The following is a 12,844-nucleotide window of genomic DNA, read 5'->3' on the forward strand; positions in this document are numbered from 1 at the left end:
ATGTAGAAAAATATTTCCAACACATTTGAAGGAATAAATTTTTGTTCTGCATTGTCTCTTGAAGAATCGTCTATTTGAGCAGCAGTTACCATGAATGAGTTCGGACATAGATGCAGACCTTAAAGCCGTATCTTGAGTTGCTCCCAATTTGTTGTTGCACACACTTACACTGGATTTGAATACCAATGCATTCACCAGTGTCAACCGGTGTAAAATATGGTCTTTGTTTTCCACATTTCTTCCCCTTCTGCCAATCACAAATTGTTTTTACTAATTCTGAGCTGTAAAGGGGCAGCAACAACTTTTTGTTGTTCAGAAAGTTGTTCAGACATTCAATATCTCCTTAACCACTGACTAAATTGCCATGAAGTTGGCTTCAAACCTGGTTTCTCTCAGGATGCCATGAATTATAACCTTAGTGATCATCTGACTTTTCAGCTCCAGCTGCAACAATTAACGATTAATTCATTAGTTTACTTACTGTACCAAAATACACTGGCAAATATTTTGATTATTGTTGATATTTCTGTCTATGAAAAAAAGTAAATTCTCATGTAAAAACTTCCCAAATGTGAAGTTTTGCAGCTTTTGTATTTAATTGTATTTATGCTGAAAGAAAACTATTGCTTAATGAATCCATAAATAAAAACAAATCATTAGTTGCAGTCCTTTACACAACACCTAAACGTTTACCTACTCAATTCATTGCAACAGTGATGCATCTATAATAACTTAATGCTATACTGGAGTCACAAGGTTCATTTGTGTGCATTTACTACTTTTACTTGTGATTTGATTTATAGTACAAAGCTTCTCTTAAGTAACATTTCAGGACATTTGTTTTTGTTGTAGCTACATGGAGACATCTGCTGCTTTCAGTGAGTTCATTGTTTGCAGTTAGGGAGAGATGTCAAACATCACTCTTTATACCCTCTTGCAGTCTCTGGCTGCAGTGTCTCATGACTCTTAGGAGAGAAGAACGTTTATTTGTCTTCTCCAATTACAAAGATGTATGTATGGTACCAGACCTCTAAAATGTAGTAGTATTGCAAGGGTTTTAATACTGGATGTTGCAAGCATTAACTTCCACACCAAATTCCACACTAAAAAATACATTTGCATACAAATATTTAATAGTGAAATTGTGTCTTTTTCTTTAGCAGTATTTCAGGTTTTATTTGTCAGATTACCCAAACAGGAAGCAGTTATGCAAGTCAACCAACTGGTTGAGCTACCAGTTTAAGGTAATTTCGGACATTATGTGCAAGTCAACCTGCTGATTGACTTGTCCTGTTAGGGTTTTCCTAGGAATTAATGGATTTCATTCATTTCTGCAACAAAATTGTTTTGTTTTTTCATATAAAAGCATGACAGATTGGAGTACATACTTTGTATGTACAACAGTAGTTGTTTGTGTGTTTGTGAGTCAAATTGAGTGCTGGAAAATGTGTATTTTAGGATATAATTGTCAGCACACAATTGTACATATTCATACAATATAAATATTGAAGGTGTATGAGGTTTTTTGAGCTATGATCAATTATTCCACAACTGCTCACCAATGGAATAAATGTTACTAATGTGCAATCCAGGACTGCATGGGGGGCTTCAGGCTGCTCTATCTCAAAAAGTATAAAAGCAACAGCTTAGATATTTACACATATGAACCAGGATTCTTAAGTGTAATATGTCAGTATAATATGGTCAGCATAATGACATCTGTGTAGCTTACACATTGAATGACTAGCAATGGTTAGAACATAGGTACAAAATTGGAAATTACCCTTGAGCTAGGCTGTTCAAACTGCCTTCTCAAACTACCAGCTCAATGTCAGCTGTTTTCTGACGAATCCTAGATATAGATTTCATTGTCTGATTTTTTACCCCAACTAAAATATGATTGTTAAGGTGTCTAGAAATGACATCTAAAAAGATTTTTTTTAGTTTCACACATATTCCATGTCATTTCTGAGGACCTGTGCAGCATCGAGTCACTTACGTTTTTTTTAACAGCTTTCAGACAATATTTCTTCACAGCATTGGCACCCAGTCGATATAATTGATGTTATTTACACTACTCAATGAGGTGAATGAGGATAAATAGCCAAAGATAGGTTTTAAGAGTTTTTACTACAGCAAAAAAAGTTAACCGCGAGTTAGTAAAAACTCTCAGAACCTTTTCTGGTGGGTTAACTTGCACTACATACACAGTGCGACTGTGACTGTGGCGCAGGAAGGTAGAGCGGTTGTCCACCAATCTCACAGTTGCTGGTTCAATCCCCACCTCCTCCGGTCACATGTCAAAGTGTCCTTGAGCAAGACCCTGTACCCCAACTTAGTTGCTCCTGGTGAGTGTTGGCCAGAGTGTGTGTGTGATTGTGAGTTTCAATGGGTGAATAAGAAGCAGTGTAAAGCTCTTTGAGTGCCAATAGGTAGAAAAGCCCTATATAAGTGCAGAACATTTACTATTTACCATTTACAATAGCTAATAATATACAAGACAAGCAACAGCCACAACAGTGGCATGTGGCTGCACGTGCTGCTGAGAAAATGAAACTAGATAAAAGCAGGTGACAGACCTATTTGATTAAACTATTTTAACTTAATTTCTATGTTTTGCAGCATTTTCTATATCATATTTTGATAACTACAACTACCTTAAGGGGCAGATAGCAGCAGAGCGGGGAGGACAGTGCAAAACCACATGATGTGTTCAATGTTAGGCTATAGCATGGCTTATGTGCACTCGTTAACAAAATCATTTCACATTTGAAACATGTACATGAATTTACATTACTGCCCGACCCTTCAGCTGACATTTCACAAACAATAAATTTGCATGACTTTACAATATTATACATTCTGATATTCTGTTGACTTGCTCAGAAGAAACAGAAACTGTAAAAGAACTCATGCACACCATCGGTCACTTTCTTACATAGCTATGTTTGAGCCCCAGACCTTCATCTACGGTGGCCCTCAGAGCTCAAATATACAGCAACTTAAGAAAGGCATTGCAAAAAGACAAAACACAGGCAAATAAAGAAAGACACTGCAAATACAGAAAACACAACCACATATAGCATGCTGCAAAGCCAACTACAGTTACCCCCATGTGATTGTATGCTTTAGTCAAACAGGCAAGTTACAGTTGTGCCAGATGTAAAAGAACTCCCTCCAGGCACTTTGGAACCGACAACAATAGGACAAATGTGCAGTCACAGTAACTTTGACCTTTGACCTCCAAAATCTAATCAGTTCAAGTGATTATTTAGGTACACTTTAATAAATCAACTCAAGGCTGTTTTAAAACAGATAATCTGAATCATGCTGCTGTCCACTTGGACCAAAGGACGAACTGCTGCCATTTTAGTGGTTAACCAACAATTTACAAAATGGTAAATGGTCTGCACTTATATAGATCTTCTCTACCTATGGGCACTCAAAGTAATTTACACTGCTTCTCATTCACCCATTTTCACCCACAATCATATTCTGATGGAGGAGCTGCTATGCAGCTAGGCAACACTCACCAGGAGCAACTGAGTTGGGTTTCAATGTCTTGCTCAAGGACACTTCAACATGTGATTCTCAGTCATCATCATAAACTGCAATTATGAGGATTTATAATTAGAAATCTGAAGCCATTACAAGACTTATTTAATTATCATCCTCGTATAACCATTCATTTTGTTGGTGTTACAGCAGAGAGCTGATCCACTGTAAGGACGCTGTAGTTACGTATAATTCAGAGGGAACCGGCGTTTATCAGTGGAAACATTCCTCCACATGAAAGTGGCCCACGTCCAGTCAGTGATATTCAGTCACTGAGGGATTACTAGTGAGACTCAGCAGTGGAGGGTGAGGCTGAGGGAAAGGCACAGAGTATGCTAATGAAGATACATGAAATGCTCCTGTCTCTGCATCCACATCTCTCTCCCTCTCTCACTGTCCTTTTCACTGCCCTATCTCACCTGCCTGTCACTCCTGCAGTTTTTATGGCCATCCTGGTTCTGCAGATACTTTGTCTCTGTCTGTCCCCTTCCCACGACTGATTGACAGGTGAGAGACGAAAAGGTGAGAAAAGGGTGAGGAGAGGTGGTTAACAGCTACAGTATACTATTAACCTCACATATCATGCCAGTACTTTTTCATTATTACTAAACTGATCTGATCCTTTCAGCATTCAGCTACTGTCAATAGAGCAAAAGACAACTACACAGCAGTCCTACTAATACTGCACCATCACACATGCAGGACCACATGTGAATATGTTACTTAGAGGATTTGTTATCTGTGGATACATTCGATGACTTATTCTATTATTGATTAATCTGTCAATTATTTTAACAATTACAACCAACTAAGCGCAAAACACTAACCATCAATGGCATATTTTCACATTTAGGATGCTGAAACAACTGAGCTTCTAGATTCTGTTAAAGGTTCAGGAAACGTATTGAAAAACCTATATTTGTAAAAACATCCAAGTAAAATATAGCATACAACACAGAATTACTAAAAATGTCAGCAGACTAAATTGGCTATTATTAAGGCTGGGAAGCCCGTGAGTGAAGCCATTGTTATTACTTCATTGGTTCCTACTGGCCAGACAGGACATCTGCACTGAGAAGTGTTGGGATCTTGTCAAATCTTTAAACAGTTTCTTTGTGATGTTGGAGCTGAGGAGGGGAGGGTGCATTTGACAAGTTTTGGAACTTTTAGAAACTGTCAGCAACAACAACAACAACAACTGACATTTATGCCAACACAGTGATTGTTCAGCTGTGTGAATTTAAGGAAGAAGGCAGAGATTGAACTTTTCTTTTAAGCTCTCTTTTTTCCCTTCATGTAATAAAAATAGTGCAACCATGAACGCCTGTTAAGCATTATTCATTGATATTTTGTCCACTTTAGGGGACATTTTTTTTTTAAACTTAAAATTTTAAGGATAATTAAATTAAACTATAAAAAGATAAAGGACAGATGTGGAGAGGAATGAAATAATTTGTTAGTTCGTCGGCTTCACCAAGTCAGTACCATCAGTATCATGTATCCACTCTTATGATGATAACAGCATTAACACTTTTACAGTAAATACAACTTTGATAAAATGTGCAATTAATTTGTAATTAATCAGTAAAAATAAAATAAAAATATGAATCAATTAACAGCCCTAATAATTAGCCAGCCCACTGAGCACTCATTGAGTCACACGCAACCATCCTTACTTTTTATTATGATGCTCCTGTGTTTATCTGCGTAGTGGTTTTATTTTGGTCATGTACATCTGTTGGTTCAGCTCTTTCCCTAGTAGTTTGTATTGTTGTAACAGGTCCTCCAACGTTATTGGTCATTTATCCCTGACTTCTCATAAGCCCTACAGGAGTGTGTGAGGAAATAGTGCCTCCATGTAGGGAGGGAGGCATCTATTGAAATTGCATCCTATTTGTGCCAGGCACCAACTGTGCCGAAATGGCATTTGGTATTTTTTTGCCCTAAACAGTCAAAAATGCTGGATTACAACTGTGCAAACAAAGACATAAGCGTAATATGAGGTTAAGAGGGTGGCAGCGGACTGTTATGCTACACACCCTAGTTAAGCTCCACAATCTCAAGTGGGCTTAGGTTTAGGCAACAAAAGCATTTTGGTTAATGTTAGACAAAGACATTGGATGTGTGTAAACATGAAAAGCCCCCTGAGAAAAATCTTGCGGGGGTCATCTCTATTTAAAAGCAACTTAACTGGAGTCTAACCTTAACCAACTGCTGTGAGTGCCTAAACTCAGCCATAATTGTTCTGAGTTCTTCACCCAGTGTTATTTGCAGTGGACTGGACAAACAGTTCAAAGTGGTTTTGGTGTATGTGGGGAAAACTATATTGAATCCACTGTGGCGACTCTGAACTCACAGGATAAGCCGAAATGACAAAAAAAAAAAGAAAAAAATTGAAATAGCAACAAAATAAACCAAAACCTCATCAAAACAAAATAAATAAAAATTAAACTCAACAAAAAAATGTAAAAACTAAGCTAAGCACATTGCTATTAGGCAACAAACAGCAGGTCTACATCTGCACCGAAACAAACAACCTCTATTGAGGAGCCTCTACTCCTGGCATTTTATGCCAAAGACCAACTATAGTTAATTAACAATGAATAAAGGCAATCTATTAGTGCTTCTATGTAGAAACAATATAACCCCCTCAAATATATTATTCTAATTTGTCTAACACAGGAAGACCCCCAGACCCCCAAACTCTATAGAAACGGAAATAATTGGGCAATATGCATGGATGAATTCTGTTCATGATGTAGTTAGTGAAGGAGTGTTGTAGGGATAGTGTATTTCATTTTTTCACAATAATCAAGGACTGCACCTTGAGATCCTGGAAAGCTCCAGACACTTGCAGAAATGATGAAAGTCTATGACTAGTCTATCACTATGAGACAATTTACTGTTTCCATTTCAATACTGGCTTTAGCATTAAGTACAATACTTTAACAGATATCAGCATATTTTAACCTTGTATAATAAATGTGTATAGAAACCTGAACTGGAAAAAAAAAGAAAGCGGTGTCACGTTGCTCTATCTTTCTGCTCACAGTTAAACTTTGTTTGTAGTTTATTATACCAAATGTATCTGTAAGTAGTGTTCCTTATTATTATGCAGAGAAATATTTGTTTTGCATCCTTTCTCTGAAAATGCCTTCTCTTTTACTCTCTTAATGCAACTCTTCCTCACAACAGCCTGTAACATCAGGTCTGTGTCAGTGCCGATGCGGTATTGATTTACATGCAGCTGTCGGTGGGTATGAATTATAATGTGGTGTTTTGGTGATCGGAGGTTTTTAAATCCTGAGAGAAGCTGAGAAAATTCTGGCAGGAGAAGTGAGAATGAGATTGTTTTTTCCCCTCGATCCTGCGATACACGTGGTTAATTAAGTTATCTGTTAAATAAGGCGGTGAAGAGTGTGAGTATAAAGCAGGGCAGCATGGTGGTCAGTTATCATTCTGTGGATGAAACACAGGATCAAGAAATATGAGGGAATAATGATTATTACCGATGCGTCTGGTGGTTTTCTGGCCCAATGCATACAGGGATTAGCTCCATTTACACTCAAAGTCAAAGAAATAATTAATATTTATGAACTACAAGAAAACGAGGTATAGAATTCATTAATGCCTATATGTATTCCATTGAAATCTGATGTTTTATTGTCTTTAACCATGTGTGGATCAAGGTCTAAATCAAAATACACATACAGATGGAAAATCCCACTGATTTTCTTTAAGCAATATTGTTAGGCTTTGAGCTTTTAGTTTTATTTATTTAAATGTTAATGAGTTTCCTGACCACAGACCACCGATCCTGGCTATTGAAATTGATCAAATCTAAAACTGCGCAAGTAAGCAAATGGCATTTCCTTCACTGTTTCTTTACTTTTTTACTGCTTCCCCATAGCAACATGCCGGCACAGCGTATAACCACACCCAACAGTGATGTCATGATGCACTAGAGTAAACCTAACTGTATACATCACAGCAGAAAGGTGAGAGAAAGAAAACACGTTTTACCACTGTATTTGAAACGGAATACTTGTAAAGCTCTCTGTCTCTACCTTATAATAATTAAGGGATTCAAATATTTGTTTCAGTGTTTAAGTGTTAAAACTACAATATACAACTACAAATAAAACTCTAAATGAATCGACTCTGCTCTCCCCAGCTCTTTACATATTACTAGTTACTAGAGGTAAGTAATTGAAGTTCTCTGACTGCTTAAAAGGATGAGACTCGCTCAAAAAAAATCAGTGATGCTCAATGAGTCCTTTGGTGCTTTCAGACTTTCAAAGGAACTTTTTGTACTTCTCTCTGCTCTGCCAGGTTCGACAGTGATCAGTGATCTCTTTAGTCTGCAGCCCAGTTTAAGAGCCTTCATTCCTGGGGAGGCGAATGTCCTTGTTTCAGCAATTTGCCACTGGCTTGTGTTCTGTGTTAGAAATGTTATAATTATTTTGAAGGATAAAGCTGGTGTTGTTTTATACGTGGAAATTACACGTGCGACTGCCATTTGCTTGAAGGGAAGGTTAAAGTCCCTAGAACTGTTTAGTCCAAAAGCACCTTATGTCACAGAAACCGCTGAGAGCACCGCTCCACATTATTTTAAGTTTTGGAGCATATTGCTAATATAAAAGATGAATGAACTTAAAACCTGAAGAGAACCTGAATGCAGGAAACACTGCAGAAAGTGTGGTTGAACTGCAATCCCTCACTGAAAGTAATCATCCAGCAGGAGCATGAAGGAGCAATCCTCTCCACCAGTGGTGGATGAAAACAAGTGGCTCCATGAAGCCTAAAACAAGGAGTAACTACAATTGTTTATGTACAGGTTGTGGGCACATGGCCTCTGATAAATGTACTGGTATTGTACTGGAATTTCCTATTTCCGATAATGTAATCCAGAGGAGTTTTGAATGAGGACACACAGAAGACCAAGATTACAACCTCTGCTTGCACTGGGTCTCACATAGCAGGACAAGGGTTTGGGACCTCGAACTCTGGCTCCAAGTGAAATACATAGCACAGCCTGTCCGCTGCAAGTCTTTGCTTCAAAATGGATCCAATGAAAACAAGTAGGTGATGCCACTGCTCACCACATCCATCCTTGTGTAACTACTGTCAATGTTTGGCAGTTTAAGTTTATCATCTTGGGGTTGGCAGCCCTTTTAGTGGTCTGGTATTCCATAGTTTGTGTAGTAAATATCTGTACATAACAATTTCAGATAATTAAAATCAAATATATAATGAAATTCTTCCACTTAAAAACGTCAACTTTACCTTGAAAATCGATTTTACGGACTAATTAGTTCCTTAACCTACTACATTCCAATCTCTTAAACCTACATTCACTTATAAGGTCAATATGTGGCAGCACAACAAAAACAAGCCGCAATAGCAACACTGACTAAAACTTTTTAAAGCTGTAGACTCTTTGACATATAATCATCTATTAGTAGACAATGTAATTAAAATAAGAAGTTATCATATTTCTATGATCTTTTGCCCAAAATTACACTTAAACCCAACAATAAGAGATGTTTTGTTCTTCTATTAATTAATTTGAGGGGTTTTTTTTGTCATGTTTTAATGTGTTAGTTTGAATCTGTTACAATGTTATATACAGCTTGAAATTACTCAAATATAGTGGGGTGGAAGTACGTGCACTAAAATCCTATAAAATCATTAATGGCTAAAAATAATGGTAGAATATTTTGATATATGTACGTATTTACTTAAGACCACAGTTATACACACACAGGGGCAACAAACATAAAGAAAATATAAAGACAAGAGAGGAGAGATAAAGGATGCAGAGGAAGAATGCTAATTCCTCTGAGAAGTGACTAATCCCAAAAAAGAAAGAAAAAGAGGCAAAACCAAGCCAGGAGAAACAAAATTTACACAAGTATGAAGAGAAAACACAAGTGGGAATAAAAATGTGTTTTTTCTTACCTTTGATTGTGTGAGTGAAGGAGATTCCTACACAAACAAGTGGATGTCAGTGCATGAGGGGTCCGCACTAACAGGTGGTGAGAGAGGCAATGAGCAGCCGAGTGGTCGAGAGAGGTGTGTGGGGGGGGAGCAGCGAGAGAGAGAAAAAGAGAAAGAGAGAGTGATCTCCCTGTGATAGATTTGGACTTTTAACCATTTCTGTTCTTCACCCGCCTCTTATTTTAGTACGAAGTCAGTGTGTTTAATATCCTTTCGCTGAGCTTCACATTCATCTGAAATGTCAACAGCGATGAAGCTCTTTCTTTAATCACCCTACACATGTATTAGATTAACTCTCCCTCACTCTCTCTCCCTCCTCCATCCCTCCTCCTCTCTCTCCTTTTTCTTTCCTGGGGCTGCAGATTGCAGGGGGGAGACTAGAGCAAAATAATGTGCCAACAGCAGCATCTGTCTTTCTCTTTCTCTCTGTATAATTTGTGGTTAATGGTGCCTAATGATACATGTGTGCACACATGTACAATCACACATAGATGTCCGTGCAAAGCTCTGGTCTTTTTTACTCCTCCTATTCAGGAAAGGGTGTAATTCATCTGGCCCCCATCCTTCGTCCCTATTTCAATCTTTTTTTCTTCTATTTCATCCCTCACCTTCCTCGTCAACCTTATATTCCTCCTCTTCTTCTCTCTCTCCCATGGTCAGAGAGATATGTGTCCCTTGGGTGAAGGAACCCCTTTTTAAACACCCCCCTCCCCCCATCACCATCACCCTCTATCCTCCTCTTCTTGTCCTCTCTGCATCTCATCCACCCACACACTCTTTTCTCTCTCTACCCACCCATGCATGCCAAATGGATGAGGGAACCCTGATATGATTTTATTTTCCACCCATGCCTCTTTATTTCCTTTTCTGATCTCTAGTGTAATATGATACAACGCCCAGCGGGCCAGTTCGATGAAGTATAAAAAATACTATGGCTGCTGCTGCTGCAGGTTTTGTTTTTTAAAGCCCAGATGGAGCAAATTCCCTTTTTCAGTTTTTCACCAGCTGCCAGTGGCGTCTGACCAAACCAAGCCAAGCTAAAGAAAAGCCATTCACCATATCAGATTTATTGGAAAGCAAAGTCATTAGAAAGTGATCCATTAGGAATAAACTAATCTCTGGGTGACCATCAAAATAAAAGATTACTTTCTTTTACAACTATGGCTTTCAGAGTATTTTAAATGGTGAAATGTAAAGAGGGCAAATCAATACAAGCAATGACTGAGCTGGACTAAACAAAGACTGTACTTTAGGGTGTAGGTAGGGTTTTAAAAGTTTAGCTATGTGTGGGTCTCATTCATACCAAAAAAAACCAGCTCTGACTCAGCCATCGACTTCAGAAGACCTCAAAAGATCCTCTGGTATCTGGCACCAATAGATCAGCAGTGTATCATTTTAGTCCTGTAAGGTACAGGGTGGAGCTTCCATGTACAGTATGAGATGTGAGATACAGTAATGCACTCTGTAGCATCTGTAATGATGCACACAATCCCAGCCATCCACATGATGTGCATGAAAAAATGATTCATCTATGCAGTCCCATATACAGTGATGTACTGTGTTTTTTAATACCTGTCGATCATGACCAGCATTATATTTTTATCAATTTGTGCTAAAATAGCTTTTAACACCTTCATGTCATCAGTCAACATAGCTTCTTCAGTGCATTGCTACAGTATAAGTGCATGAAAGATGACTCAGATGAGTGTATGTGCATCACCATGACATTTACACAGACATTCATGGTCTTCAGAGCGGCACCATCCTTTTGACTTTTTTTCTTGTACCAACACATGATTAACATTGGTGGTTTGCATGAAATATCTCAACAACTATTTACTTAGGTTTTCGATAGAATCCACTCAAAAGTAGCAATTTTCCATGACCTCAACCTTTACTGTAGACATTTTTAGTCCAAAAAAGTCCTTCATTAAAAATTAATTCCTTCATTTCAGAAGCAGTAAATTTAACTATATTTTTTGTACATCTGCCTAACATATAATTTATTATAATACTTGTTATGGTAACACACATACAGGCCGAGATAGGGAAGTAAATAAAATTTTATTATGATGACTGGGAGGCAGGCCAGTACAGGGAGAAAACAAAGGCTGGCTGGTCGAACTAAAAATGGCTTTCAGAGAGGGATATCAATATAAAATACAACAAAAGGCACCTCAGAGTGCAAACAAACACAGGGGGCAGTAATATGAAAAGTAAACCGACTAGACAAGCAAAACAGGTCTGAGTACTTGCAGGGAAAAACCAGACAAGCCAGATAGTCGGCGCTGACAGAACATAGACTGACATGAAGACTGACGATCTCAACTCCGGAGCAGGCGGGGGAATTCCAGAGCTCTTAGGCAACGTTAGAACCTTGCAGAATCTTGTTATAGGCAAGGTTCTAACCTAAGCAGCAAGTGCAGGTAGGTGGGCAATCACAGCACCAGTCCAGGGTGTGGCAATGACAGGGGACAGAGGAAGACAGGGTTAGAACACTTCCTACACAGGCACACACGACGATACTATATAATAATTTATTTAATTCATTATACACATAGCCCACCTATCAGAAAGGCACAGACAACAAATGAAAGGAAATTAGTTTTATTGTAAGTAGTGTGTGGGGGGAAGATGGAGGGGTCGTCAGAAGGGAACGCTTCTGAGAAGACTAGATTAAAGACACGATGAGGAAGTCTGGGGAGGAAAGGGAAAGGTGAGTATGGCGAAAGGCACATTGAGGGAAACTAATGGAACAGGCTAGGGTCGTTAGAAACGCAGATAGGAGATGATGGCTACCCGAGGTCTGGTGTGTCAAGGAAGCAGCTGGGATAGTAGGAGCAGGCAGGGGACAAAAACACAGAAGAACCAAGGTTCGCTGAATATATCAGGTTTAGCAATAACGAAGGGAAACTCAAAGAAACAAAGAACTCAAACAAAGAAACAGAAAGTAGAGACTGAAAGAGTCTGTGCCACATAATAGTAATCAGTAGGAATCACATAATAGTAACAAACTTCAAAGTCCAAAAGACACAAAGTAACAAATAAATAGTAGAAACTACTGAGGAGTCCGACAATAAGACATCCACTTGAGACTTTCACAAAATCCAGCCAACTCAGCGGGATTCAAACAGCGGATAGATCAACCAGAGGTTATAGTCCAAAAAGAAAGACTTACTTTAGGCGAGGCAACAATAGAGCAGGCTTTACCGCAGGAGTGTTATGATTCCGTAGGCCAGATAAAACCAAGGGTCCAGGCGTGGCTCGGGATGAAAAGGAAGGTAGGCTA

The 12,844-nt window shown here is 38.5% G+C and overlaps 1 protein-coding gene across 2 annotated transcripts in view; it reads right to left on the reverse strand.

Moving 5' to 3' along the window:
• Positions 1-10,181, reverse strand: part of doc2a (double C2-like domains, alpha) — a 68,042-nt gene extending 57,861 nt beyond the window's left edge. The window contains exon 1 of one of the 2 annotated variants that reach the window (XM_067478159.1): positions 9,517-10,181. The gene's annotated coding sequence lies outside the window, so the exon portion shown is untranslated. Of the gene's footprint in view, positions 1-8,508; positions 8,723-9,516 lie in introns of those variants that run through there. The other variant, XM_067478160.1, reaches the window with a different exon arrangement.
• Between the last annotated feature and the right edge of the window lie 2,663 nt (positions 10,182-12,844).

This window comes from Channa argus, chromosome 15 (assembly GCF_033026475.1).
Source record: "Channa argus isolate prfri chromosome 15, Channa argus male v1.0, whole genome shotgun sequence".
NCBI lineage: Eukaryota > Metazoa > Chordata > Actinopteri > Anabantiformes > Channidae > Channa > Channa argus.